The 27,886-nt window shown below is 47.0% G+C and overlaps 1 long non-coding RNA gene across 1 annotated transcript; it reads left to right on the plus strand.

Moving 5' to 3' along the window:
• The first annotated feature begins 483 nt into the window (after window positions 1-483).
• LOC101950204 (uncharacterized) lies at window positions 484-27,012 on the plus strand. Its single transcript, XR_010594246.1, has 3 exons — window positions 484-982; window positions 25,207-25,318; window positions 26,824-27,012. It is a non-coding gene; the product is annotated as an uncharacterized LOC101950204 (long non-coding RNA).
• The last annotated feature ends 874 nt before the right edge of the window (window positions 27,013-27,886 follow it).

The raw sequence follows: 27,886 nt of genomic DNA on the forward strand, positions 1-27,886 counted from the left end.
CAGATGGGGAAACAGAGGCACAGAGCCCAAGTGACATGTCCAAGGCCACCCAGCAGGCCAGTGGCAGAGTCAGGCATAGAACTACTAGTCCAGTTCTGTATTCATTAGTCCACATTGCATCTCTGACTTCTGGTTTTTCCTTTGGCGACAGGGGAAGGTGATAGTTTTGCATGATTTTTGGCACAAAAGCAGGTGAAACTTAGCAGCTGCAAGTGGATTTCACTGAGGTTTCTGAGTAGCAGCCGTGTTAGTCTGTATCCGCAAAAAGAAGAACAGGAGTACTTGTGGCACCTTAGAGACTAACAAATTTATTAGAGCATAAGCTTTCGTGGACTACAGCCCACTTCTATATGCATCCGAAGAAGTGGGCTGTAGTCCACGAAAGCTTATGCTCTAATAAATTTGTTAGTCTCTAAGGTGCCACAAGTACTCCTGTTCTTCTTTTTACTGAGGTTTCTGGTTCATTGGGGGTGTGGTGTTGGCAGATGAGGTGGGAGAGAGCCCACAGGGCTCAAAAGCAATAAAAAAAAGTGTGTGCGAGCCCCTGCAAAGCAAACCCGGTGAGTCTGGTGCTACTCTAAAAAACTACAGGCTGTATCCCCAGTTGCTATAAATCTGCGTAGTTCAACTGAACTCAACAGAGCGATGCTGATCTACCCCAGCTGAGGATGTAGCGTAAAACCCACAGTTCTAGTGCTGATTAGAACTATCTGTCCTCTTACGTGTATATTTTCCAGTGTCATTACAGAGGAGCTGCCATTTCTTTGCCCACCCCGTGATGTGTTCGGTTGTGAAGCACGGGCTCATTGAGTCAGCTGGGGGCAGTGTACTACCAGCGACCTCGCAGCAAACTGTGACGGAGACATTGTAATCCTCAGACAAGCTGAGCCAATGTCCACCCTGCGGGAACTTCCTTGACTTCAACTGAGTTCCAGCCAGAGGGATTTCCGCTGCAGGACGCTGGGCCAAGTTCCTTCCTGGTGTAAGTCAGGAGTGTTTTGAAGGATTATCTTGTTGGTGTTTGCACCGTGCTTTGAGATCCTGAGCTGAAAGGTGCCACAGAAAGGCAAAGATCGTTATTATTTATTTATTTATTATTGTGAAGTGCATCCAACCCATTTTATTAGGAGCAAATATGAGTATGGATGGAGAGGTCCAGGATACAGCACGGTCAGTGCCAAAACTCTGTTCTATAGGCTTTTTCTGTCTCCTGTCAGGCTTTAGACTGATATGGTTGAGCTAATAGAAAGACAAGCTTAGTTTAAGACAGGTGGGTGTGAGTCGAAAGGTCATTCAGCCTTCAGTCAGGGGGGAAGCTGATGGAGGCTGGACACACATTCCTTTATAGAACAGCTGTGATAACACAATCCACTCCAATCAAAGCCTAGAACTAGAATGAAAAGGCAAAATTTCTCCATCCTCCGTCGCACTGGCGGAGGGGGCTAGATTAGATGAGTTAACCTAGGCAAAGAGGTTCTTTCGAGTCCAGTCCAGGTAGCTTCACTGATCCATTTTCCTTTGCCTCTTCACCAGGGGATGGGGGAAAATGCAGATACAGTTTTCTCCATATGATTAGAACTGAAAACTACTAAATGGGACATTAAGCATTATGTGTTCCAGACCACAAGCTTCCTACAGAGCTGATGAGCTCTCTGAAAAAGCTGAGTCAGCACTCCTCCAACTTTAAAAAAAATCACTTGACAATATCTGTTTTCTTCTCCCCTCAGTGCATTGTGGGAGGGAGGGCCTGGGGCCTGATCCAAAACCCAGTGAGAGCCAGGGAAAGACTCCCATTGATTGCACCAAGCTTTGGCTCGGGCTGCAATATTCAAATGATGTCCAGGTCCCATTGAAATCCAGTGAGTTACATGAGCCAGCCGCTTGTGGTGGGTTTAAGGCAGCGTGATGGGGGGTTGGGGAGGTGAGGGCTGATGCCATTGAAGTCAGAGGGAGGCTCCCAGCCATAGGAGACGGAGACACAGGATGAGGCTGAATCTCCGCCCTGCACCTTCTGCAGCCATTTATATCAGTGGGTGTGAAATGCTGCCCAGCTACTTCACTCACATTTGACACCCGGGTTGCACCAGGCGGGGGAGAATCAGGCTGAGTGTGATCAGTTATGGCACTTGTTCATTTAAAGTAAATCAAAGGTGGTGGTTAAGCAAGAGGCTCTGTTGCTAAATAGTCTTTACTAACCCAGCCTCTGCACGCAGGTCAGGGTCCTGGTCAAACTGCCTCCCAGCCCTTTCTCACGGTTCTAGTTTGTAAACAAACCCTGGAAATAACCAATTTAGCTCTCCTCCCCTCCCCTGCAACCTGGCCAACTTTTCAGTTGAACTGTGTGCCCAGATTTGTAACTGGGAAGTTAAAGGATACACCGAGGCAGCAGGAGCTGAATAATGCAGTTTTGCAGCAAAATGCCTTCCCTGCGTTAAAACGAGAGGAAGGGTCTTTGAACTAGATGTTGTAACCAGAATGACCATTTGGACTCAAATGCTTTGGACGGCTCCACGGTTTTATTTTTTAAAACTGGTCAATAAAACACACAGCTTGGAAAGGAGTCAGAATTCGTGTAAAACAAACAGTGAATTCCACTGAAATAAACCTACCAACAACAGTGTCTAGGGTTTTCTACGGCAGCACCCTCTAGACACCCACTGAGATCAGGGCCCCATTGTGCTAGATGATAAGTAAATAAGAGACAGTTGCTGCTCCAGAGAGCGTACAATCTAAATAGACAAGAGAAAGAAGTAGTATGATTCCCATTTACAGAGAGAGGAAGTGACTTACCTACAGTCATACAAGGAGTCTAGCAGAGCCAGGAATTGAAATCAGATCTCCTGAGTCCCAGTTTAGGGCCGTCACCACAAGACCACCCAGCTTAGCAGCTAATAGTGCTCTAATAATAAATCATTCCTGATCCATGTGTCTTATAAAGACTTGGCCAAATCCTGAAATCCTCACTCGGGCCAGTAGGCTGTTGTCCTCTATAAGAGCCTTGCATGAGTAAAGAACAGGGAGCTTTGATGGTTACGAATCCAGTGGATAGAGTTTCTTCTGGCAGGAGTTTGCAGCTCCCTGTGTCCCTGTTGCATCTATGCCCGGAATCCTCTTAGCGCACACAGATCATTCTCCGGAGCGTCCTTCGCAGCTGGCTGTGCCCTGCCAGGATTATCAGGGGGCTCATCCCCAAGAAGAGCGAGGCGCAGAAATTTGCAGCCTGAAGCAGGAAGGGTGCGGCGGGCCAGCTGGTGAAGCTGTAGTAGCCGACTGCCAGCGTGTTGGTCCCCCAGCAGCCCACAAACAGAACGACCAGGGCCAGGATGACCTTGGCAGCTCTCTGCTCAGAGGCAAACCTGGCCACCCCATTCTCGGCCCCCATGGCTCTCATGTGCCCCTTCAGTTTGTGCAAGGTGTACACATTGGCGCCCAGCATCAGGACTACGGGCACAGTTTCCTGGATGACTAAGGAAGCTGTGACATAGGCCATCCCGCTCTGCTGGGAAGGGAAAGCCCATGTACAGCCCAGCAAAGGCCTGGTGGTACTGCTCACTAGCATCGGGGAGAGAGTGATATTCCCAGCCACGTGGCTGGAATACACCAAGGCAGGAAGAGAATACAACACATTCGCCATCCAGAGGGCAGATACAGCGATAGCTGCGTCCCTGGCCCCTCTGGCTTCCCTAGCCCCTAGGGGATGCTGCTTCCTCATGGTACGGCAATGGAAGATGCTCAGGGAGGAAGTGGCCCAGGTGCTCATAGTTCTCAAGAGCACCCAGGTGAACATGAAGACCCTACACCAAGTGGCAGACAAGGAGAGCTGTAGCCCCAGGTCAGCTGCGAAGATCAGCGTGTTCCGCAGCACTGTGAGAAGGAGGTTGATGGTGGAGAGGTTGGCCAGGAGAAGGTCAGAGGCAGCCATGGTGCCATGCTTCACAGTCATGGCAAGGACCGTTAGGAGAACCAGGCTATTGCCCAGCAGGCAGAGAAGGACCAGAGCACCATACAGAGTCACCTGCACCACACAGCCCTGAGACCGCACATCCGGTGTCATTGCTCTGGCGTGCCCCGAAAGCCCTGTGAAAGCAACACAAGGCAGGCCTGTTATATCCAAGTGCCCGTGCCAGCCTGGGAAACCCACCTCCTCCCAGAGCCGGGGCACCTTGGTTGTGCAGGCATCCAGAGATGATCCCGTCATCCTGCCGCCAACCTGTTCTGCTTCTCTGGGATCAAGACAGGGGCTTCACCTTCAACCCACGTTAACGGAGACTCCCAGCAAGGGACCAGTTGGGTTGGTTTTTTGATGTGGATGTTATTTCTGGGAACTAGCCCAGGACACACACGGCCAAACTCGTTACACCTGGGCCACTGAATAACCAGAGCAAGGCAGCAGCTTTTGGTCACTACTGTCCTAGAGCAGATCCAGAACAGTGGTGCCACAACTACTCCTGTTCTCTTTGCTTGCTGTGAAAGGCTCTGGTACCCTACCACCAATTCTCAAATCCCAGGAATGTAGATTCCACTTGGATAAAGGACCTAAGTGATAGCTTATTATTCACTGTCTCAGATCCACTCACCTGTGTGTTGGGGTCCTAGAACCTGCACAGAAAAGCAAAGGCCCCTCTCCTTCAGTACTTACCATCCTTCCAATTCCTCTCTTCTCTGGTCCGCTCGCTTGTTTGTGTGAATTGGTACTTATGCTGACTCCACTAGTTTTCCACTCATTTCATCTGCTCATCAGATGCTTAGCAACTAAACAAGCATTTATACAACCCACTGATTCACCAAATGGCTACAGCTGGGACTTTAAAGACCTGTGACTGCAGATTGATCCTCCTCCCTTGCTAGAATGAGACAGAATAGGCCTACAAAGAATTGCATTGTCTTTCTGTAACACTGGGAGGAGAGTAGTAAAAGCCAATAGGTGGGAAGGTGTTTGCCAATCTAATATAGTTTCACCTCTCGGCTGGTGATCTTAGAGAAGTTAAAACCACTGATCCTCCCAGTGTCCCCTCTGAAGCAGGTAGGTATGTACCTTTGCATCTGCTTTACACCTGGATAGATGGGGAGGCACAGAGGGGTGCAGAAACAGAACAGCCCAGGGCAAAACCAGGCCTGGAACCCAAACATTTTGACTCGTGTTGTGCTGCTTTAGAGGCTAGCTCATGCTGATGACTCATACGTTTTCTCACGGGAAGTGTTGTCTTTGCAAGAGGGATTTGCTTCTGATGCATTTCAGCAACAGGCTTCATGCACATTTATCCTGAGGGCAGCCCTCCTTTACAGCAGTCTGGTCTCCTCCCTGTGTTTGAGAGGACCCTGATTCTAGGCCCTTTGTTCTCCCCTTCACCTCAACATGGCAGTGGGTGGGGTGACCAGCTGACGAAGGTTTAGGGAAGATAATGTTGTGACGTTACACCCCATATTCTTCATAGAAATATGGTTATGGTATGAATATGGTATAACTAAGATATACTTTATGCAAGATGGGTCTTGTAAGATATCATTGGAAGGGCTAATATTTACTGAATGTGTTTATCCAATTTGTATGCATGTATCATTTTTGCATCTGAAGCTGGGAATATTGACCATGTCTCTGTATTTCAAATGGGCTACGTTGGATGAGGCCAAACAATGTTAGTGGCTTATTGAGGAAATGCACACAAGTGTAAGGATTACCCCAGGAATGGTGTGCAATAGAAACCCCTCAGAGATAGCTCTATACAATGGGAACTGTTTGACCTGGGTCACAGCAAAAAAGCTTTCCAGCAAGAGGGGGGAAGCTATCAAAGAAGGACAATGACAACACAAGATGTCCTCACTCTCCTTACAACAACACACCTGGAATCACCTGAGGAACAAAGTCTGAACAGTGGGAAGTGATGGTCCCAGGCTGGAAGGGTTTTTAGCCTGTGTAAGAAAACCTGGGAAAGCCAAGGCAGCTAGTGCCTTAAGAATCTGCCAGCCTGTTTATCACTCAGGGTGAGAATTTGCTAATGTGTATCCTACCTATCTAGTGTGTTAAGATCAGTTTGCGGCTTTTGTTTATTTACTAAGGTAATCAGCTTTGTTCTGTTTGCTATCCCTTTAACTACTTAAAATCTACCTTTTGTAGTTAATAAAACAAAATAAGTTTATTATTAAACCCAGTTTATGTGATTTCTAACTGGAGGGGCAAGAAGTCGTGCACATCTCTTTTCACATTGAGGAGGAGGGTGGATTTTTATGAGTTTGCACTGTGCAGATTTTTCTATACAGTGCAAGACAGTATTATTTTGGGTTTGTCTCCTAAAAGGGGTGGGCACGTGAGTGCTGGGGGAGCCCTCTCACACAGAGCTGACTTGAGTTTGTGTCTTCAGCGGGGTGCAGTCCTACCTGTGTCTGTGTGCTGCAAGAGGCCGGAGAACCTAATTCTTTAAAGCAGGGAGAGGGGACCTAGGCTGGTTGAGCAGGAGGGGCTCAGTGAAATTCCCGTACATTAGGTGGCATCCCAGAAGGGAGGTCCAACCCGTCACACATGTTTATTCTGCCACATCGGTGGGTTGCCATAACACTTCTGCCCTACAGCAAAGGAGAGGACGTGGCATGTGCTGGTATGGAACGCCTCTTCAGCAGAATCAGCTGACTGGATCACACCATTGCAATCGATCCAGCCTTAAAGGTGACCTGCAAAAGAAAAAGAAACGGGGATTATGCCCCTTTTTTGCTTCTCTTTGATGGATAAAGAATGGCTGAAAGGATTTTTCCTGGTCGTTCTTACATTAGGAACATGAGGTCTCCTCTCTGCTATTCTTGCTCGAGGACTCCATGGAGGACTGGAGAACTAGGACATGGCAAGAAGTGAGAGGCTGAAACCTGAGCAGTTCTTATTGTAGGAACCCTTCAGGGCAGCGATTGTCTCTTTGTGATATTGGGGTCTAGCACTGTTTTTTAGAGTATGTCTTCACTGCAGAAAAAGGGTGTGTTGTTACCTTGATTAGCAGCTCAGGTGCAACCCTAGGCCCCCCTTGAACTGCTAACCTGAGTTAAAAGCCAAGTTGCCGTATCTTCACTTCTAGTTTAACTCGAGTTAGGTAACCTGAGCTAAGAACACACCTGTGTGCAGTGAAGACCTACTCTTCGCTTCGCCGACCTTTTTGCTGACTCTCCTTTAGCATCCGCTGCACCTTTTCCTCTCAAATTGTTTTGTTGGTCAGTGGGAATTTCCAAGCATCCCAGCACATTCTGCTAATGATCCGAGCTCTGACAGCCAATCACTACATCCGCTCCATGCAATTCAGCTCCTCCTGGAGTAAAACAACGCCGCCAGCTCCCCTTCTTTGTAAAGACCGTTAAATGGCAGGTTGGCTAGTGGAAATGCTGATGGTGGTGTGGGGCTGCCCGCTCTGTGAGCGCCGCTTGACCTTCCCAAAGCCCTGCTACTTAGCATGGCCTTACTGCAGCCCCCTGCTAATGCTCCTCTAATTGCTTCATTTGTCTGTGTGTTGGCAAAGCTGCAAGGCCGCGTTAGCTGGCTTCATGGACGGTAGCTCTTGTTAATCACACAGCTTATGGAAGCATCAGCCACTAATTATACCAGGACTTGCTCTCCCCAAGAGTCAGCATGATCGCTGGCCTGCAAAGGACGATGGGCTCATCCCACTGGGCCTGATGCAAACTGGGTTGTGTTGCCCTATGCTGCTGTTACCCTGCTGCCAAGCTTCTCTTAGCTTTGGCATCTAACTGAAACAAAGCCTGGTCCTTAAATCATGGATGGCACAGCTCTAATCCTGGGGGTTTTGTGATTAAATCCGGGACAGTATCACTGGTGTGGGACCGATCCTACAGTCAGTGCTGGGGGGGTTGCAGAGAGACTGGCTACGATATTGTTGTGGCACACAGGTCCTGTTCCCGCCGCGTATGGGCCCTTGAGATGTTCAGGGCACTGGCTGTCTGAAGTGCTCAGAAGAGGCTCCAGGCCTCCGAGGATGGGAGGAGCAGAACTGAGGGTGGCGCTGTGCTGGGAGCCAGGATCCCACACGAGAAGTCTGCTCCCTTCAGACGAGCACACGAGGAGCCATGGTGCAGCCGGCTTCTTGGCAGGTGAATTTTTAATGTCGAGGAGAGGCTGCGTCTGGGCGGCTTTGACCCTTCTTTGTCTCAGTCCTGATGAGATCTGGTTGGCGTTGTTGGCAGGTACGGTATCCCAGCCCCGCCCTTCGGCCTCGCTGTGCACATCAGCGCGGGGACGTGCCTCTCTCTTCTTAGGGAGACAACGGGGCTTACTTACGTCTCTTCTTGTTGACAGGCAAACAGCGCCTGCTCCTATGAGTCACGTCTGAAATCACTTTGTGCCTTTAGATGGCACCGTCCCCAAAGCTGCTCTGAGAGGATGTTCTGCCAGCTCCAGGGCCAGCTGTGCTGCTCAGACAAAACAGAACATCCCTCCAGGGCTGCTGGTGAGTGACTTGCTGTGTCAGACGCCAGTGCTCCCAAAACCCTGGCGCCGGTGTGGCCCGGGGCTCTCCCCTCCTCGCGGCCTCTGCTCCATCCCACCAGCAGTGACACCTTTAGCCCTTTCACTGGCTCCTGTATACTGGTCCACTGGCCTATAGAGGCAGCAAAGGCGTTTCAACAGCCCTGGGGAGAATTCCCACGGCATGGGGCCGACACACATGGCCCTATGCTGCCCCCACTCCCACTAGACCTAGTGACTTGCTCTCTGGATACTCTGGGCTACAGTGCAACTCATAGACAGCCCTGGGCAGGGGGCCATATGTTAGGGCAACCGTGGGGGGCGGCAGTATCTGGGAGGCACAAAGGGGGCTGAAAGCCACTCTCTCGGTCCCTCCTCCTGAGCTGTGGCTTCTGCACCTGCCTCCTAAGCGGGGCAGTGTGGGGTCTGACTCATCCTGGGAACACTGAAGTAAGCTGAGACCGCGCAGGAACGTTTGCACTGAACACAGAGCTGAAGGGTCCAAATCAGTGCTTTTAACAAAGATGTCAGGAAACATTTCTGTTGCTCTCGGGCAAACCCTCAGCTCCTGACAGGGCATCTCCTGGTTTCAAGCAGAGCTGGAAGATGTGGCGCTGGCCGGATAGGGTTTGTGATTCTCTCTCTTGCGCGTTGGCGTGTTGACAAAAGTGAAACGGTTCCCCCGAGGTAAAGTTGGAAGGTGACGGTCACAATGTTTTATGTTGAACTAGTGGGGTTGAGTATTCAGAACTCTCTCTCCCTTCACACACACACTCCTGCACTGGCCCTCACTTCAGTGGGAATTCTGTCATCCTCTATTGGCCAAGGGGCAAGGATCACACATGGAATCAACTCGGCACACTTCTTTCCTTTAGCTTTGAATAATAATAATACCTAGTTTTATCTAGTGCTGTTCATCAGCGGATCTTAAAGCACTTTACAAAGGAGGGTGGTCTCATTATCCCCAGTTTACAGATGGGGAAACTGAGGTACAGAGGGGTGAAGTGACTTGCCCAAGGTCACCCAGCAGGCCAGAGAATAGAACCTAGGTCTCCTGAATCTGGGTCAAAAAGCTTTTTCCAGTAGGCCACACTGCCTCCTTGTGTCACCCATATATGACTGGTGTCCTTTCACCACTAAAGGGACTGATTCAGGGCAACAGGTCCATTGGCATAGATTTAATACACCAGCCACCATCTTTGTAAGAGCCGGATTACCTAACTCTTTCATCCAAGCTGTTTTGGTGCCATTTAAATCCCCACAGCATGAATCCAGCCACCTGTCACCTTCGTTCACTTCCCTGTGTACGGAGAAAACATGTGACAGGCTTTTAATAATTGATGGTCTTTGTTAGCTAGCTGTTTCTCACACAAACTAGCCTATATTTATTTTTCTCCTCCAGTTCAGAGTTGTCTTGTTTCGTTTGTGCTCTGGCTGGAAAGAAGAGCTGCTGTTACACAGAGATACATTTGTTAAAAGCAATGATTATGTTTGCACAGGTAACATCTAAACAAGTGCTTCACTGCCCTGTGTGTCGCAAACAGCTAATTAATCAGGAAAATATTAACAGCCACTTTTTTTCTGTCTTTGAGCAGCCGGCGCTGTGATATGGTGCTGCAAAATGCAGGAGTTGATTGAGCCCTAAATAATTGATAACACTAGAAATCACGTCTGTGAGTGAGAGTGACAAGCGCATATTAGGTGGGCCGCTTTCTGAATGGGAATGGGCTGCTGTTATGCACCTGGAAGCTGAGATCAGTAAATGTAGGTGCCAGCTCAGAACTAAACCCAAGGAATTCTGTTCAGTGAAACCAGGCACAAGTAAAGTGTGCAATTCTTTGCAACAACTGGATCTTAGAACTCCGAGATAATGGAGTGTTTGAGTTGGGATACTGGATTATCCTGGCAAGGTTATTTTTTGTTCTGTATTGATAGGGGGCTGAGGTTCTGGGGGGACCTATCCTGCAAGCCACGGAGGGCCTGATTCTGTTCCCCTGCAGCATGTGTGTCCTCACTTACACTAATGCAAAGAGGGTGTCGAATTATTATAGCAGCCAGAGACTTCAGCAGAGCTCACAATCCTGTTCTGGCAGGAGCGGTGCATTCCGCGCCTTCCCCAGGTGACTGCATCCTCAAGATGGAGGTAGAAGGAAAAGAAGCCACTTCCCCAGCTCACGTGGCAAGCAGCTGCCCAATCAGAATGGAGACATTTTACACTCACTTTGCACTGGGATAAATAACCCCAGGAGCTGGGCAATGCAGCATCCGACCCAGAGCATGCCCTGTGAGGCACGGGGGGCCCTCCACTCTCAGCGGCTCCAGGGGAGGCTCCAGATGTTTAGCACCTTGATTAGCAGGGGAGTTTGCTCTTCACCAGCTAGCAACATGGCCAGGCAGGCTGTGGCCCAAATCCCACGTTGCTTCTTTCTCCCCTTTCCTACCAGCCACCAGCTGCACACTCCACTTCCACTTTGAAACTTGCCAAACTTCCCTGCTGGGAGGTGAGGGGCGATTTGGGAGGTGAGGAGATGAAAAGGACAGGAGGTGGAGTGGGGAGAGGAGGGTGTACACTAGGGCACTGAGAATGCTAGAGCCCTACTTTGGGGGCTGTTAATTAAAAGTTAAACTAAACTGTCGAGGGAGCCTAGGCTTGTCTTTGACCAGCTAAATCAAGCAGAAACGTTTTCCTGTGCATCTCCCCCAGGGGAATATCCTTGGTCAGGTCAGGGTTAACTTCAACCTCTTTTTCCTAATCAGGACATACCTACAGAGTCCTCTTCTGGGGTGGTGTTAAGAGGAAGAGTATGTGATGTGGGCAGTTGCCAACCAGGAACTGACTGAGACCTGCCAAACTCATTTCACCCACGACATCTGCTTTTTAAAAAGGAAAGGCTGTGGCAACACGCCTGCTGGGAAAGTATATCAGACGATATGAAGAGAAGTCCAGTGACAGAAGAAACGATCTGTTATATTTCTCTGGCTGCAAGGTACCGGCAAGAGGATTTATCTGGCTGTAAAAGCTGTGACTTATTGCTTTAATATTTTACCAATGTTGCTGCATATTTAACCCCACTGAGTGAAGGAACCTGTTAATCTTCCTTCCCAGAATGTTTTACAAGGGGCATCTGCAGCAGTATCTACAACAACTATGCTATTTCATAGCAGAGTGTAAGTAATGCAGGGGAACTCAAAGGGAGTGGCAATGCGTCTCTAGCATCGCAACAGAGAAAACGACGCTGGGTCAATTGGTTTGATTCTATTCTACTGTGACTCTGAGAGAGAAGCACAGACTACCCGGCAACCCACTCAGCCCTTCCTTGCAGGCCTCTGTTTAATGCACTCATTGGTTTAGCAGCCCTCATTCATCCACTGCTCAAAAAGGACCAAGTCCTGCTTCCCTTACTTAGAGGATTAGTCCACTGTTGTCATCCAGCTTTCTATCCTGAGTAAATTGAGCAGGGCTATCTGTTCCTGTAGGGTGAAATGATTGCAAGCTTCTGAGGACAGAGACTCTCTCTCTTTATTCTGTTTGCACAGCGCCTGGCACCCTGTGGTCCTGGTCCAGGACTGGTGCTCCCAGAGGCATCTGCAATAAAAAGAATTAATAATAATATTCCCCTGCGCAGAGGGTCTGCTCCACCCATCCATCCAGCTCTAAGGCCACCATCACCACGGGTATCTGTCTCCTGTAGATTCCAAGAGGACTATGCTTTCTTCACCTGCCAGGCACTGGGTGTTCTGTTGCGAATGACTGTGTAGGAAGGACGACGGCAGGCAGGTTTCGCAGGTTGCTGTGGGGCTTGTGATTATTCTCACTTCTTCCAGCCATGAGTTCCATGTGCCTGGGCCAGCTCCTACAAAGGTTCTGCCTCATGCCCATTGGCTGACAGTGCCATTGTTCCAGTCGAACACAGCTGTCATTGGAATTATGGTCACGGAGGCCATCTCTGTGCTAGCCGGGATCAATGCCACAATAGGGCTTGAGGAGGAGTCAGATGGGTTTGTGCTGGCCCTGCACTGGGGTGAGGTTTTTTTTTGGTTTTGGGGAGTCCGTTCCTAAATGAATGTGGGATGGAACTTGAGAACCCTGCTCTACCCCTGTGTTACTCCAATTTTATGCCAGTGGAAGTCCAATGAAAACAATGGACTTGCACTGCTGGAAAACTGGAATTCCATTGACTTCACACTGGAGGTGAATCACTCTTGTTGTAACATGTTATCCATTGGCTGAGATTTCTGTGCTCCCTTTCAGTTCCCCTCGCCTATTACACTCCTCTGAGAAGTGTCACTGTTGTGGCTAGTCAATGGAGATGCACACAGAGATTCGGGGTTGGTTTGTTTGATTAGCACATATCACCCACAGAAATACTGCATTGAAAGAGTATTATCGAGGTTCCAATGTCAAGCACTCAAAAAGCTAGGAAATGCCAGAGTTAATGCACCCTTAATTCAGTCCTCACGTGTATAAGCATTTTGATACAGCCACTAATTACATGATCAAATACTATTTTTCCACCTGTTTCATTCAGTGCACGGGATGGAACTGCTCTGGGGATCATTTTTCAAAGGCTTATTACTTGGCCAGATGTGGGCAGGTTTTCACAAGGATGGCAAAAAGCACCTGCCTGCCAAATTTCAAGTCCCTGCTCTAAAGCCAAGAGACTCGTGGACTTTTCAAAGAAATGGGCACCAGAATTTTTAAACATGAGCAAAGCAAAATAGTGTCCCCAGCCTCATTTTTGGAAATGGCTGAACTATTCTGGCTGAAATTTTCCAAAAAACTTCAGCCTGAGGTAGACACTGGGCATGGAACATGCACCCCAAATAGTTTAAAATTTGGCAAAGCTATCAGCAGCTGAAATCAGGGTCTTTTAATGGGAAGTGTTGGGCAGCCTTAATAACTGGCAATCTCATACCAGCCCCACCCGTAATATAATATAGATGGAGCTATACGTGTTCAGGAATAGAAAAGGTTCCATTTTTTTTCAAAAGCAGTCAGGCAAATAACCCCATGCCCATAATTAATTAGCTACGTACAGAAATATTTGCATAGCTTTGAGAGACAGTCACCAAATCAATGACATTTGCCATTTGTTTTGCATGCTCACTAGTTATTATGCCCCACTCCTCCTATCATGTTCCTGTCCTGTGCAGCTCTAAAATGTATCTAAATGATGTATTTGGCCTGAGTGCTTCCTTCCAGATGAAATAGCCTGGAAGAATTGGATGATTTGAATCCACACTTCCTCATTGGAACTCATCAACATATTTGTTCTGTCTACTGCCATATGTAAAACATCAAGTGTACTTGGCAGAAACTGCTCGAGACCATTAAAGAGGGGAAATGGACGCAGGGATTAAAAAAAAAAGTAAATAAACATCAGACGTTTCTGCCCCAATTACAAACGAATTAGTGTGAACTAGAAGCTAGACATGCAAACGTGTAATACAAGTGGAGATAAGGCATTGTAGGATAGAGAAGGTATAAGATGGAAGCAAGAAAAGCTAATTGCTGGACATTTCATACAACATGAAACACCAGGCTAGACACCACTGTGCCAGGGTACTGAATGACATACTGACAGCAGAATTAGAATAGAGGGAATATATACCGGAGGTGTACTTACACAGACCCACTAGTACCGGGATACTAGTTAATACCACCCACTTTATGATTATTTATTGATTTATACTGGATGTTTGCAAGCTTCAGTGAGTTCACTAAGTATTTATGCCGTGACAGTGAAAACCAAAGGAATAATAACAAATGAGTCACCACTTAGAACCCCCTACCGTTTTCAAAGCAGTGCCCCACAGAGTTAGCATAATCCTAATAATAAATAACAAGGAACACATTGCATGTATGTTACGCCTGGAATACCAGGACTGCAACGCACTTTAGAAAGGTGCGGGACTGTTCTCACCCCTATTTTACAGATAACGAAACGGAGGCAGAGGGTGGTTCAGGTGAATGCTTTCTAACGGGGTGCCCAAAGTTAAAGCTCCTGTCTCCATATTTCAGCCCTGAAATAAGTGGCCTGATTAGGTTCAGAGCCAGGGTACTCAGCATCTCTTGCTATCATCGGCCCCTGTCCTAACTCAGCCCTGGCATAGAGGTCAGGCAGAGGGTGTGGCCAACACATGCTGACCTGCAGCTATTCCCAGCTGGTGTATAGTCCGTTAGAGACTGTGTCTCAGATGGTCCATGTTAGAGAAGCTCCTAAGATGCTCTGGTCTGCATTGAGGTAGGTGCAGATTCACCTTCTCAGTGCTTTGAGACAATAGGCAGCTGGAATGTCTGGCCAGGGTGTCTCTTTAATCCACTTGGAAGGGACTTACGGTTGTCCAACAAGAAAATATTCCTGATGAAGAATGTCTGAATGAGTAGATCTGTTCTCTAGCATTCGGTAGATATGTCCCTGGAATCTGGAAAACTGAAAAGATAAGGAACAAATTAGTATTTATATACATGAAACCATTCTAGTAGCCGAGGTTATATTTACGAGGACTTGCAAGAAATGGCTTCCCAGCCTTTTCCTTTGACATATTTGATCAACCTAAATGAGTATTGCACATGCAAATCTGCCAGGGAACTCCATCCGTGCTGGTGTAATTAGCTAGCAGGGTGTACAGCCGGCGGCCTTGCTGCTTATTATCTTAGGAGTCTAGAGGCTGGGTTATGGCATGAATCTGTACTGCATCAGCATGTTAATGCCTGGTAGAGCCTGTGACATGCAGCATCTGGCTGCACTGCTCGAACCTTTGCCATGTTCTGGACCAAATTCATCCCTGCCGTGACTGCAATGAAATCAATCGGGGTTACACCCGGCATGACTCTGGCCTCTCTGTCTCTTGCTAGACTGGGGATCCCACCTTTGTCGCATGCGGGAAAGGCCAACGTGATCTCGCAGCACCCAAACAGGTCATTTGAATACGCACTCCTGGGGGCCGATTCAGCTCGGGGGTACACAGGTGCAGTGCCAGGCAGTTGCACCTGCTTTCACTGAATTTCTGAATTTGCCCCTCTCCCCCAACCTCTTTGGCTCCTTTCCTCAAACTGGTTTGATGTATGGACGCACTCCATGGGAAGCAGCCCCTGCCCTTTGCTCTCGCTGCACCGGGACACCAGGCTAGTCCAGGAGCCCCCACTGAAGCCAAGGGAAGTTTTGTTGCTGACTTCTATGGGGCCAGGATTTCACACTTCCTCTGTGGCCCTCCCAAACTCACACAGTGAGGGGATGCAGCATGCCTTGGCTCTACTGGACCAGTGCAGGGAGGGAGGACCAAAGCAGACAGGCCCTTGTGAAGATCCCCCTGAAAGCTACCTTCTCTCTGTGATGTCGGGGGGGCTCCCATTCGAGTGCCCCTGCTGATCTCCATGGGGGCAGCATGTGAACAGGCAGAAGCTGCTCATGTATAAGCTGGTTCTGCCCACGTTATTCACCTCCTCTTGGGCACTGTCCTCTGCATGCCAGACAAGAAGCCTGTTGTGGGGGCGGGAAACATCCAGAGGGTTTGAGGGATTGATTTAGGAAAGTAAGTGCCAGGAGGTAAATATACCTGGGCTAGATTAGCTGGGGGCAGGGGCATGCAGGATGTCTGGAGGGATCTGAAGGATATAAACACCCAGGAGGCAGAGGAATTGTCTGGGGCGCAGTAAGGGGCGATAAGTAGGAGAAACTGGAGTACCGGCAGAGAAGGAAAACTTGGTCTGAGGATCAGGGAAATGGTTCTATCTGATTGTGGGATGTTTCCCCAAGCCAGGCACCTGACAAAGTCCCATTACTTCAGAACCTAAAAGCAGCCTGCACAACTCACTAGCAAAAGTTCCACAGTGAACAATCCTACACTATCCAGGAGGCGAAGGAAATAGGCCCTTGGGCTCGATTACGTCAAATAGGTTTTTTCCAGTGTCTCAATTATGTAAACTGGCCAGGAGAGTCACTTTCCACGAGAAGAACAGGATTACTCGTGGCACCTTAGAAACTAACAAATGTATCTGAGCATAAGCTTTCGTGGGCTACAGCCCACTTCATCGGATGCATGCAGTGGAAAATACAGTAGGAGGATATATATATACACACAGAGCGAACATGAAACAATGGGTGTTACCATACACACCAGAGTGATCAGTTAAGGTGAGCTATTACCTATTATCACTTTCCACGAGGCTTGTCATTTACGTTTGTGTACAACTCAGACTTCATGCGACTGTAATTGTTCCTTGAGATCAGATTTTTCAGGCAGTGCAGGCTAACACATGCAGTAGGGTGCGAGAGAGGAGTTCCTGGTGCCTACTTGCCCATTGGACAGGGTTTGCAGCTCTCTAACACAGGTGCCTGTGTGTATTTTGTCTGACAATTTCCCCTTTTGTATTTTTGCGGAAGTGAGAGACAAACAATCGCCATTTAAAGCCACTCTTTGACTTTTCCTATCGAGGCTCTTTTGTGGGTCAGAAGAATTGAGCTTGGAACTCTAGGCCAGTAACAATTTTTCATGTTTAAAGATCTCTGTGTAATTAGCTTAGTGTCAACTTGATTGTTGGCGAGAGAGAGAATTTCTGACAGTGTAATATAGAATGGAGGCTGATTTACATTTCTGTAGCTTCATCTCTTGCAAGATAGAGGAACAACTACCATTAAATGTATCCAGCTGGCTTTTTCCAACCACTGGGGAAGTATACCCGGACAGAGGCTGCTAAAGGCTATCAACTAGCCATAGGCTCTTTAAAGGAATAGTTGAGTGGTTAATGCTATCTTTTTGCCCTTGCTTAGCAAAACATAATAGATCTCAAAGAGCATAGATTGCACTGCCGTGACAGATATATTTTGAAAGGTTCCCATTAAAAATGTACTGTACAGTAGAAACAAGGCATGGGGTAAAATTTTCAAAAGCACCTAGATGATTGCGGGGCACTAGTCCTATGGAAAATCAATGGGCCATTTTGAAAATCCCACCATAAATGACTGACCCATCCAGCTGGCCACAGTTACATCAAACCCCAAGAAAATAGGAGAGAGTAGGTGGAGCTCTTTGATCACTCCTGGGCATGTTGGTTTACAAAGTTCTAACTGGACTTCCTTGACTGACGCCCTCATTAGTGACTGGCCAAGGTAGCTAACAAGGGATCTGTCCAGCTCACCACTCAGTGCGTTCTGAAAAGCTGCCTCAGGTTTTCATGGACATCTAGGCAGTGCAAAATATTTGTGTGTCCAACTTTAGTGAAAGCTTGCCTAATACAAAGGACTGAATGTTCCCAGAGAAGCTTGGACCCAGAATCACTAGATTTCAGTACTAGAGTTGAAGATTTCACACACATCTCCTAACAGTGGGAGCCAGCCAGGTATAGTGGAGAACACTAGACTAGAAGCCTGGGGTATGTTCCTGGCTCTGCCACTGACTTTCTGAGTGACCTTGGGTGAGTCACTTCCTTTCTCCGTTTCTCTGTTTCCCCTCCCTCCATTTGCCTGTTTTGTACCCAGGTCACAGACTGTCTCTCTTTATGTGTGTGTAGCAACTAGCATGATGGGATCCCAATAATTAATAACCCACTCCTATTTTTGTCTAGCAACTCTGGATGGACTCAGAGTGCAGAGGGAAAGGGTAGGTTGTATTCATCTAGGAAAACATTTGTAACCCTGGAGTCACTCAGTGCGGCCAATAGATTTTAGATTGGGTTCAGAGGAGGGGGATGTATGTTTGGTCCTCGGATCTGCTCTTGCTGCCAGTCAACATGCTGGTGTTTCTTCTTACTTAGGGCTCGTCTACACTGGCAAGTTTTGGCGAAAAAATCTTTCATCCCTGCGAGAGACTTTTGTCTTTATTGTCTGTAAACAGCCAGTGTAGACACCACACCGTTTCCGCCTTCCCACAACACCTAGCGATAGATGATGTCGCCAGGCACTGTGGGATACATACCCACAGTCCATTGCTCACGCTGTCAACATGTGGACATGATCTGTCGACAAAGGGAGCAAATGTAGACTCGCTTTGGTGACTCTGCTTTTGTTGATTTTTTTCGTGTCAACGTTACTATTTGAAGCCTTTATCTTGTCTGGGTTCTACATGCGATTCTAATTGTCAAGTGGAAGCTTGTTTCCACTGCTATGCCAGGAAGTGGATAACTGCTTGGCTCCGAGCAGGGTTTTTTAATATCCGGATATGAGAAATGGGTTACACTTTGTGTCTCTGATGCAATAAAATACAGTCACAGGTAGATTAATTTCTATCCATCAGGTTCTGTGCCAGAAGGTGGCTATTACTACAGAGATGTATACCTGTGCCTCTAGCATTGCCCAATAGCTACTTAATTACCCAACACGGAGATGCAGAGATCTATTTTCACTCTGCTTCTGCAGGGACACCTGCCTGCTTGGTTTCAACTGGTGCTTCGTGTAAGGCGGAAACAGACAAACAAATTCCACAGCGGAGCACGGTTGTGCTCGTACAAGAATCCAGCAGTCCTGTAGTTCATGCATGTGAGTCCTTGCTGTTGCAATGCCAGGAGTGCATTTATCCTTGTTCTCTTAGAAGATGGTTATTCTGTTTCATACAAGAAAGAGGAAGGGAAGAAAGAACCTCTTCTTATGTATTGATAGGATTTAGAGGACCCAAAAGGAAACCCCAGACCCAAAGAAGCTACCTAGGAAGCTCTCTGCAGCATTCATGTTGATTTTTCAATATATCTTGGAACACTGGGAAAGCTGTGTCCAGTTCTGGTGTCCACAATTCAAGAAGGATTTTGATAAAATGAGCGGGTTTAGAGAAGAGCCATGAGAATGATTAAAGGATTGGAAAACATGCCTTACAGAGACACGCTCAGGAGCTCAATCTGTTGAGATTATCAAAGAGGTTACGGGGTGAATTGATGGGGATCGCATGAGGAACACATGTTTAATAATAGAGGGCTCTTCCGTGTAGCAGAAAGAGGTCTAACAAGATCCAGTGGTTGGAAGTTGAAGCCAGACAAATCTCTAAAACTGGAAATAAGCTGCAAATTTTTAACAGTGAGGGTAGTTGGATAATTTACCAACAGGGACATATTGCAGCCAAAACTTCTTTCAGTGAAATGGCATTGCTAAAGTTCTATTTTTATGTGTTCTCAATTTTGTTTTACTGAATCGTTCATGTAAATAAAAACAAATAACATTTAAAACCCAAAACAAAAACAAAAAAATCCCCAAATGTCAAATGTTTCTGATTCAAAATGTGCTTACATTTTATTCAAAAACAGTAAAATCACTTGAAATCTAATCAAAGCGTTTAGTTCAACTCAAAACTAAATGTTTGATTTTTTTTTTGATCGGCTGAAAAATTAAAAAAAAATCATTTTCAGTTTGACACTAAATGATTTTTTATTTCTGAGTTGTCAGTGAACTGAAAAAGACATTATTTGCACAGCTCTACCCAGGAGTAAAAGGTGCATAAGCTGTATGGCAAGGGGGTAATATATATATCGGAGTTGGTGAAAAGAGGTAGTGGCCTCCAGTTTTGCAGCACTTTGAAAATAAAAAAAAAACTTAGCCCGAGATTTCCATTGTTTTCCTCCTAAATTTTTAAATTACTGCTGGGAGCTGGAATGTTCCCTGGCTCTAATAAAAAGGCATGCTGGCTGCACCTCAGTAAAGCAGTTAAGACTGTGCATATTTTACAGGGAAGTAACTTCCTTTTAAATTACTTCTCCTGTTTTGCAGGCATTGTACAGAAGCAGGCAAGGGAGTTATAGAGCTCTAATTGCACTATGATCAGCTTTCTAAGGAGAATACATTATTTGCCTCTTTCTGTTTGCAGCTTGTCACTTCAAAACCAATCCTCATTTCCTTTAATTAAAAAGGTACCTGACTTCCACAGAAGCACTGGACTTGCCCGTAATAGCTTCTTGTCATGCATGGCCAGGTGCAGTCACTGCAGCAGTATTGCCAATCCAAAGATCTTGAGTTGGGATTAAAAAACCCAACCCGGTTATTACAAAAAATATTTGGGGTTCTCTTTATTTGAAGTCTGGTTTCTGAGCGTGAAGGTGAACTCAGTTCATGTTTTCAAGCTTTTCTTGGCAACCATGATAGAACCTTACTCGTTTTTTTTTTTATGAAAATTGAGATTCTTATCTAATCAGTTGACTCCAGAAGCTGGGGCTTTAAGGAAAAGCACCAGCTATCACGATAAAATATCCAACCACCAAATATCCTGGGATAAAGTCGTGAGAGTTGGCAACACAATCCAGTGCCTCAGAATAAAAATAGCTGAGCCTGATTGGAAACTGATTCAGAGGGCATAGACTTTGGCTCTGGCTGTTGAGTTTGTCCTTTGAGTGGGAGGTTGCAGGAATTTATCTGGGAGTTTCTGCCCTCTTGAATTATGGTGGAAATCTGATGAGGTTAGCTAACCTTGAGATCTCAGTCACACTCTAACTGGAGTCAGAGAACAGGTCCCTTCCCATTTTGGAGCCAACCCAGAACCAAAACCATAGAGGTGGACTTGAATCAGGGGACTCACATGTGACCCCAAACAACTGACAGCAGTTCTGAGTTAGGTTCCAGCACAGGCCTATCTCTCTCTCTCTCTCTTTTTTTTTTTTTGCACAAGCCACTTTTCCTCCCAGTTCCTCAGAAAGATGTGGTTTGAGTGAAGGACTGGGAACCAGGAATGGCTGAATTCTAACCTTGTTCTCATACTGACTCCCTGTGTGGCCTTGTAAATCACATAACTCCTCCGTGCCTCAGTTTCCCCATAAGTAAAATGGGACTAATCCTAACCCTGTTCATTAGGGGTGGGGGTTGTGAGGGTTAATTTGTGTTTGTAAAGTTCTCTGAGGATGGAAAGTACTTAGTACTGTTGAGACTGGTGCAGGCTAAAAATCAGACTCTGTTTCTATAAACCATAATGGGAGATTCCCCTATAGTGTCTTTGTCTCCCTTGAATGGCTGATACACATAAGACTATCAGAGTCTACCTCTGCTGCGACTTAGCTCGAGAGTCCATTAGCCCAGGTAGTCGAGGCTCATGCTATTACTCTTAGAGCAAAGATCTAGATCTAGAATTGCAGCCCAAATGGAGGCAATTATGTTTAGTATTATGGCCACACAGCACCATCTCTCTGCCCTCCCCCCCCACTGGTCTGCAGGATTGTCCCTGAAACATGGCAGAGTCCTGGGGGCATTGGGGTCCCAGAGTTTCTTGGGATGGCCCACAAGCAGGGTAGCTGTGGGATAACTCAAGGTGCTCATGTGGGCTCATGAAGTAAAACCAAGGCAACAGATTGAATTTGAGATCAGTCACAAGAGCACCCCCTGGCCCTCCCCCTCCCCAAAACAACAACAATCATAATTTAAACAATATATTTTGAAAAATGGCTTAACCTTATAGATTCTCCTGAGGCTCCTTCTAATAGAACCTAATTATAAGCCGTCAGTTCTCATTATGGGAATGAGTGAACAGCTCAGCTTCCCAGCCCCCTAAATTTGGTATGCTTCAGAGCCTCTTTTTACTTTAGGTATAAATGCCCCCTGGGAATCATATAACTGGGGATGGGACACTAGATGGGGAGGGCTCTGAGTTACTAAAGAGAATTCTTTCCCGGGTGTCTGTCTGGTGGGTCTTGCCCACATGCTCAGGGTCCAACTGATCGGCATATTTGAGGGCTGGAAGGAATTTCCCTCCAGGTCAGATTGGCATAGACCTGGGGGTGGGAGCCGGGGGGGGTTCACTTTCCTCTGAAGCATGGGGCATGAGTTACTTGCTAGTTTGAACTAGAGTAAATGGTGGAATTCTGTGTAACTTGAAGTCTTTAAAAGAACAGTTGAGGACTTCAGTAACTCGCCAGAGGTTAGGAGTCTATTACAGGAGTGCAGGGTCGGCTCAAGTTTTTTGCTGCCCCAAGCAAAAAAATTTTCCCGCACCCCCTGGCCCCGCCCCAACTCCACCCCTTCCCCGCCCCATTCCAACCCCTTCCCCAAATCCCCGGCCCCGCCTCCTCCCCCGGGCATGCCGCATTTCCCCTCCTACCCCTCCTTCCTGGAGTGGTTCCTCTGCCCCCCCCCCAGGGTTACTTCCTGCGGCCCTCCCCGCGCCCCCCCCCAACAGCTCACCTCCGCTCCGCCTGCTCCCCTGAGCGCGCCGCTGCCGCTCCGCTTCTCCCCCCTCCCTTCCAGGCTTGCCGCAAAACAGCTGATTCACGCAGCAAGCCTGGGAGGGAGGGGGGAGAAGCGGAGCGGCGGCGCACTCGGGGGAGGAAGCGGAGGGTGAGCTGGGGGGGAGCGGTTCCTCTGCGCCCCCCCCCGGGTTACTTCCTGCGGCTCTCCCCGCGCCCCCCACAGCTCACCTCCGCTCAGGGCCGGGCGCCCGAAGGAAAAAAAAAAAAAGGAGCCGGACTGCCGCCCCTTGGGGAGTACCGCCCCAAGCACATGCTTGGAGGGCTGGTGCCTAGAGCCAGCCTGCAGGAGTGGGTGGGTGAGGTTCTGGGGCCTGTGATGTGCAGGAGGTCAAACTAGATGATCATGATGGTCCCTTCTGGCCTTGGAGTCTAGGAGTCGAAAGCATTTTGACTTGTGTGAGAAAGCAGGTGGAGTCTCTCTAAGAAGCCAGCATGCACTGGGGCCGGCAAATTTTGGAGTGCTCTGAAACATGCAACATGAAAACTCTGTGTGTGTTTGTGTGCACGGGTGCATGTATTGGGGGGTGGGGGGAGATCCCTTCCAAAGATTCTCAGCTGACATCAGAAGAGCATTAAATGCAGCTAAGAGCAACTGTTGTGAAATTCTTTAACTAAACCACTTTCGAGCAGAGCCCATTAATTGACTGATGTAGGAGAAAGGTTTTGGGATCCATGCCCAGTGAGCCATTAACTTATCAAAAGTGCCCAAGAGATGCTAGAAATAAAAAGAATCAGTGTGAAAAATGCAACAATACCTGCAGCATTTTCAATGAGAACGAGTCGGGAATTTTTTGACTAAACATTTTTTCATCAGAAGATTCCAATTCACCAAAGATTAAACTTTTTGAGGGAATGAATGGGTTGGTTCTGATAATTTTCAACTCAATAAAAGTTTTGACTAATAACAGAGATTTGAAATTGTCATTGTTTTGTTTCATCATTTTCAAAATGAAAACATCAGTTTTTTTCAGTTCGAATGACTTTTTGTTTTGAAATTTAGGATGATTTTAGTAATAAAAAAATTAAATGCTCAAAACTGAAACAAACCAGTTCAAAATGAAACGTTTCAATTGGCCTGAATTGATTATTTTTTTCTGCGTTTTGGGTTTGTAGAAATTTTCAAGATTTTGACTTTTCCTCCCGATTCGTGGTAGGATAATTTTTTTCATATCTTGAAAATGTTCAGGGGAGAAGAAAACTGTTTCCTGCCCAGCTGTGTTTCAGTCCCTAGTGCAAAACATTGGAAAATGTAGATGTTATCAGCATGGCCACTAACCTGCTGTGCCTACTTCCCCCTCTGCCTCACACTCTCGTCCCACCAAGACAAGGGTTGACAAAGTGTATGAAAGAGACAAGCTCCCTGTGGTATCTGTCAGGGACGGGTATGGCCCATCCAGGGATACACACTATGTTTGCCGGTTTCAGTAGTGCTCAGTGCTGTTGTAGAACCCTTCCCTTGTGGCAGCCTACAACGCTCTGTGAATTCCTTGATGGCTGTAAAAAAGCAAAGTGTCGCATTCCAGCAAACCATGTCCATCTAATCTGGATCACCAGTGCCCTCTAATTCGGGCTTGGAAAGTATTTCTGAATCCCATGCACCCTAGCCTCAGAAATCATCACCAGCATTTCCCAGGCTGGAGCCAGCACCTGAGGAAGGAATTAATGATGGTAGCAGAGAGAAGGAATGTGTTGCGTAGAAGCAAACTGAGAGCTTCAAGCCCATGTCTTATTGTTACTCCCCATTCTCAGGATGGAGACTAAAGACATCCCAGCTGCTGTACAATGGCTTGAAAAGACACATACCTCAAGGCCTACATTGTTCATGTGTAAATAATAATGAATGGAGCTGTAAGAACAAAAGGGCCTCTGCTCTAGATCAATCCTGTTCATCTGTTCCATATGGAATGTCACTGGGAGCGAAGGCCTATGTTCTTATGACTAGACTACCACTCCTACCCTCAGCTGGGTCCATGTGTAGAGTGCCTAGTGTGTGCAATGGAGCCCCGGTCCATGACTGGGTCTCCAGGCACTACCATAATACACCTAATAAACAATGAGATGTATGTGGACTGGAGAAACATTGCCCTAGGATGATGTTCATCATCCTTCTTTGTGACTATCCCCAAATGTATGGAAGAGGAAATCTGTCTTGTAAATGAGTTCACTGGCCTGGGAGTCAGGTAAACTGGGTTGCAATCCTGGGTCTGCCATGGACTCATTGCATGATCTTGGGCAAGTCATGTAGGCCAAGATTTTCAAAAGTGACTAGTGATTTTAAGCACCCAACCTGAGACACCCGTAAAAGGGGCCTGATTTCAGAGGGCAAATGCTTGGCACTTTCTGAAAAATCGAGCCCCGTTTTTAAAGCATTTCAAGCTGGGCATCCAAAATCACTAGCCACGCTTGAAAATTTTAGCCTTAAAAAAATCTTGCTGTGCCTCAGTTTCCCCCTCTGTGAAAGAGGGATGATGATACTCATCGACCACACAGGGGTGTTATAAAGCTTAAGTCATTCATATTTGTAAAGTGATAGGAGATTCTTGGATGGAAGGTGCTATTGAAGTACCAATTATTAACATGACTCTTGGTTATTTCCCAGTTGCCTGGAACATGAGAGAGGCAGCAGGATTCCAAATCTGGCAGAGCTCCAAATGAACCATTCTTGTGGGTTCCACTACATGGCTGAGAAAGCCATCTGACTGCTGGTGTTGGTAAGTCCAAAGACACATTCACAAACCTTGGATCAGTAACTGGTTCAAAGATAGGAAAGAAAAGGTAGGAATAAATGGTCAATTTTCACCAGGGAAAGAGGTAAATAGCAGGGTCAGTATGGGGGTCAGTGCTGTTCAAGATATTCATAAATGATCTGGAAAAAGGGGTTCACGGTGAGGTGGCAAAATTTTCAGATGATACAAAATTACTCAAGCTAGTTAAGTCCAAAGCAGACTGCTAAGAGTTATAAAGGGATCTCACAAAACTTGGTGACTGGGCTAAAAAATTACAGATAAAACTGAATGTTGATGAATGCAAATTAATGCACATTGGAAAACATAATCCCAACTATACATACAAATGATGGGGGTCTACATTAGTTGTTACCACTTAGGAAAGAGATGATGGAATCATCGCGCAGAGTTCTCTGAAAATATCTGCTCACTGTGCCCTGGCAGTCAAAAACGCTAACGGAATGTTAGGAACCATTACGAAAGGGTTAGATAATAAGACAGAAAAATTATAAATCCACTATATAAATTCATGGTACGCCCACACCTTGAATACTGCGTGCAGTTCTGATCACCCCATCTCAAAAAAGATAGATTAGAATTGGAAAACGTACAGAGAAGGGCAACAAAAATGACGACGGGTATGGAACAGCCTGTATGAGGTAGGGTGACTAGATAGCAAATGTGAAAGATCGCGACAGGGGGTGGGGAGTAATAGGTTCCTATATAAGAAAAAGCCCCAAATATCAGGACGGTCCCTATAAAATCGGGACATCTGGTCACCCTAGTAAGAGGAGAGGTTCATCTTAGAAAAGAGACAACTAAGGGGTGGGGGGATATCATGATAGTGGTCAATAAAATCAAGACTGGTGTAGGGAAAGTGAATAGGGAAGTGTGTTACTTACCCCTTCACATAACACACGAACCAAGGGTCACTCCATGACATTAATATGCAGCAGGTTTAAAACAAACAATAGGAAGTACTTCTTCACACATTGCATAGTCAACCTGTGGAACTCATTGCCAGGGGATGTTGTGAAGGCCAAAACTATAACTAGGTTCCAAAAAGAATGAGAAGTTCATGGAGGATAGGTCCTTCAATGGTTCAGCTTGGTGTTGAGACTTTTAAGATGTTTCTGACATACCATCACTGGAGTTAACCTAGGCATAGTTGAAAAAGGCATGATTTCTTTCTGCAAGGTCCATCTGTTCCATCTCTACTTGAGTAGGTAACTGGCAAACCTCCAGAGGACCGAGGTTTGGTTCAGATAAACACCTAGAAGGTAGTAGGATGATCAGCTAGAGAAGTGCTGCTCAAAACGTAGCTCACAGACGCTTTCCTGGTGATCTGCAGAATGAACCACTGCTGGGCAACATCACATGGCAGGGGATTGGGAGAGATAGGTCGATGGAAGAATCTTTCTCCTGTGAAGTGGCTTTCTGAATGAAAGAGCTGGACAGCTACAGCAATGTAATCTTTCCAAACCTCTTAGGTTTGCAGATTTCGGATGGAAACCTCACTAACCCTCACTTCCTTGCAAGTCATTGGGATGTTTCTGGAGTAAGTGGATTATTTGCTGTTTAGGCTACAATTACCCTAAAGGACTCTCTAGTGGTATTTTGGTACCTTCTGGACTCGGGTCAGAACTGGAAGTCCAAGAGGGGGTGACAGGAAAAGCAAGAATAAGGTAAGAAAAAAAGGTATCCACATGTTTTTGAACAGATGTTTGATTGAAGGGAGGAGGTTGGTGATACTTTGTGAGCAAGAAACCCAAATGTTGAAGTTCTTACTCAGGCAAAACTCATTAGAAAAACCCCATTTCCCTTTACCCATCTTAGCTCAGAAAACAGAAACAATTCCATAAATTGGTTGTTTCTTGTCTGCTGCAGCATCAGTCTCTCCTGCACTAGCCCACCCCTGCTACATGGGGAGATGGTGGGGGGGAGCAGCAGTCCATCCACCTGTTTCCATTGGATTTCTAGTGGCCTGAGGTGTCAGAGAAACTTGTATTAAAAACAAAAACCACAAACATGTCAGTTTGGGACCAAATGTGACCTGATGAATGTTTAACTCTCAGCCAGCTCCACAACAGGCAGAAGCTGCAGAGCGCTACAAAAGTCTCCCTTGCTTCCTTTACAATACTAATGGGACACGGAGCGTTCTCTGGTCCATTAGCTGGAGCTGCAGGCACGCATCATCCCCAGACACTGTGCCACCGCCAAGCCCTCCATCTTCAGGGGCTGCTGGAGCTTGGAAAAAATCAGCCCAGATAGAAATATGCTTCCTCATAACAACAGTGACTTATCGATCTTGTCTGCTGGCCCTCGCTTCCTGCCGTTAATGCCTCTGGCACCGCCCCTTCGCCCTATCGACCTGCAGCTGGGCCAGCCTGGTTCTCTCTGGGTGCGGGGAGAGGAGCAAGAGACAGAGCCAACCCCCTGTTGCAGACAGCCCCTCTGGCTTCTCTTCAGCACCTCTTTCACCCCCCATTGTTCCCCCCTTGGACCAAATGCTCCATCCCCAGTCCCTCACCCTCTCTGCAGCTGCATGCTGCC

The sequence above is a fragment of the Chrysemys picta genome, chromosome 21, assembly GCF_011386835.1.
Source record: "Chrysemys picta bellii isolate R12L10 chromosome 21, ASM1138683v2, whole genome shotgun sequence".
In the NCBI taxonomy this organism is placed as follows: domain Eukaryota; kingdom Metazoa; phylum Chordata; order Testudines; family Emydidae; genus Chrysemys; species Chrysemys picta.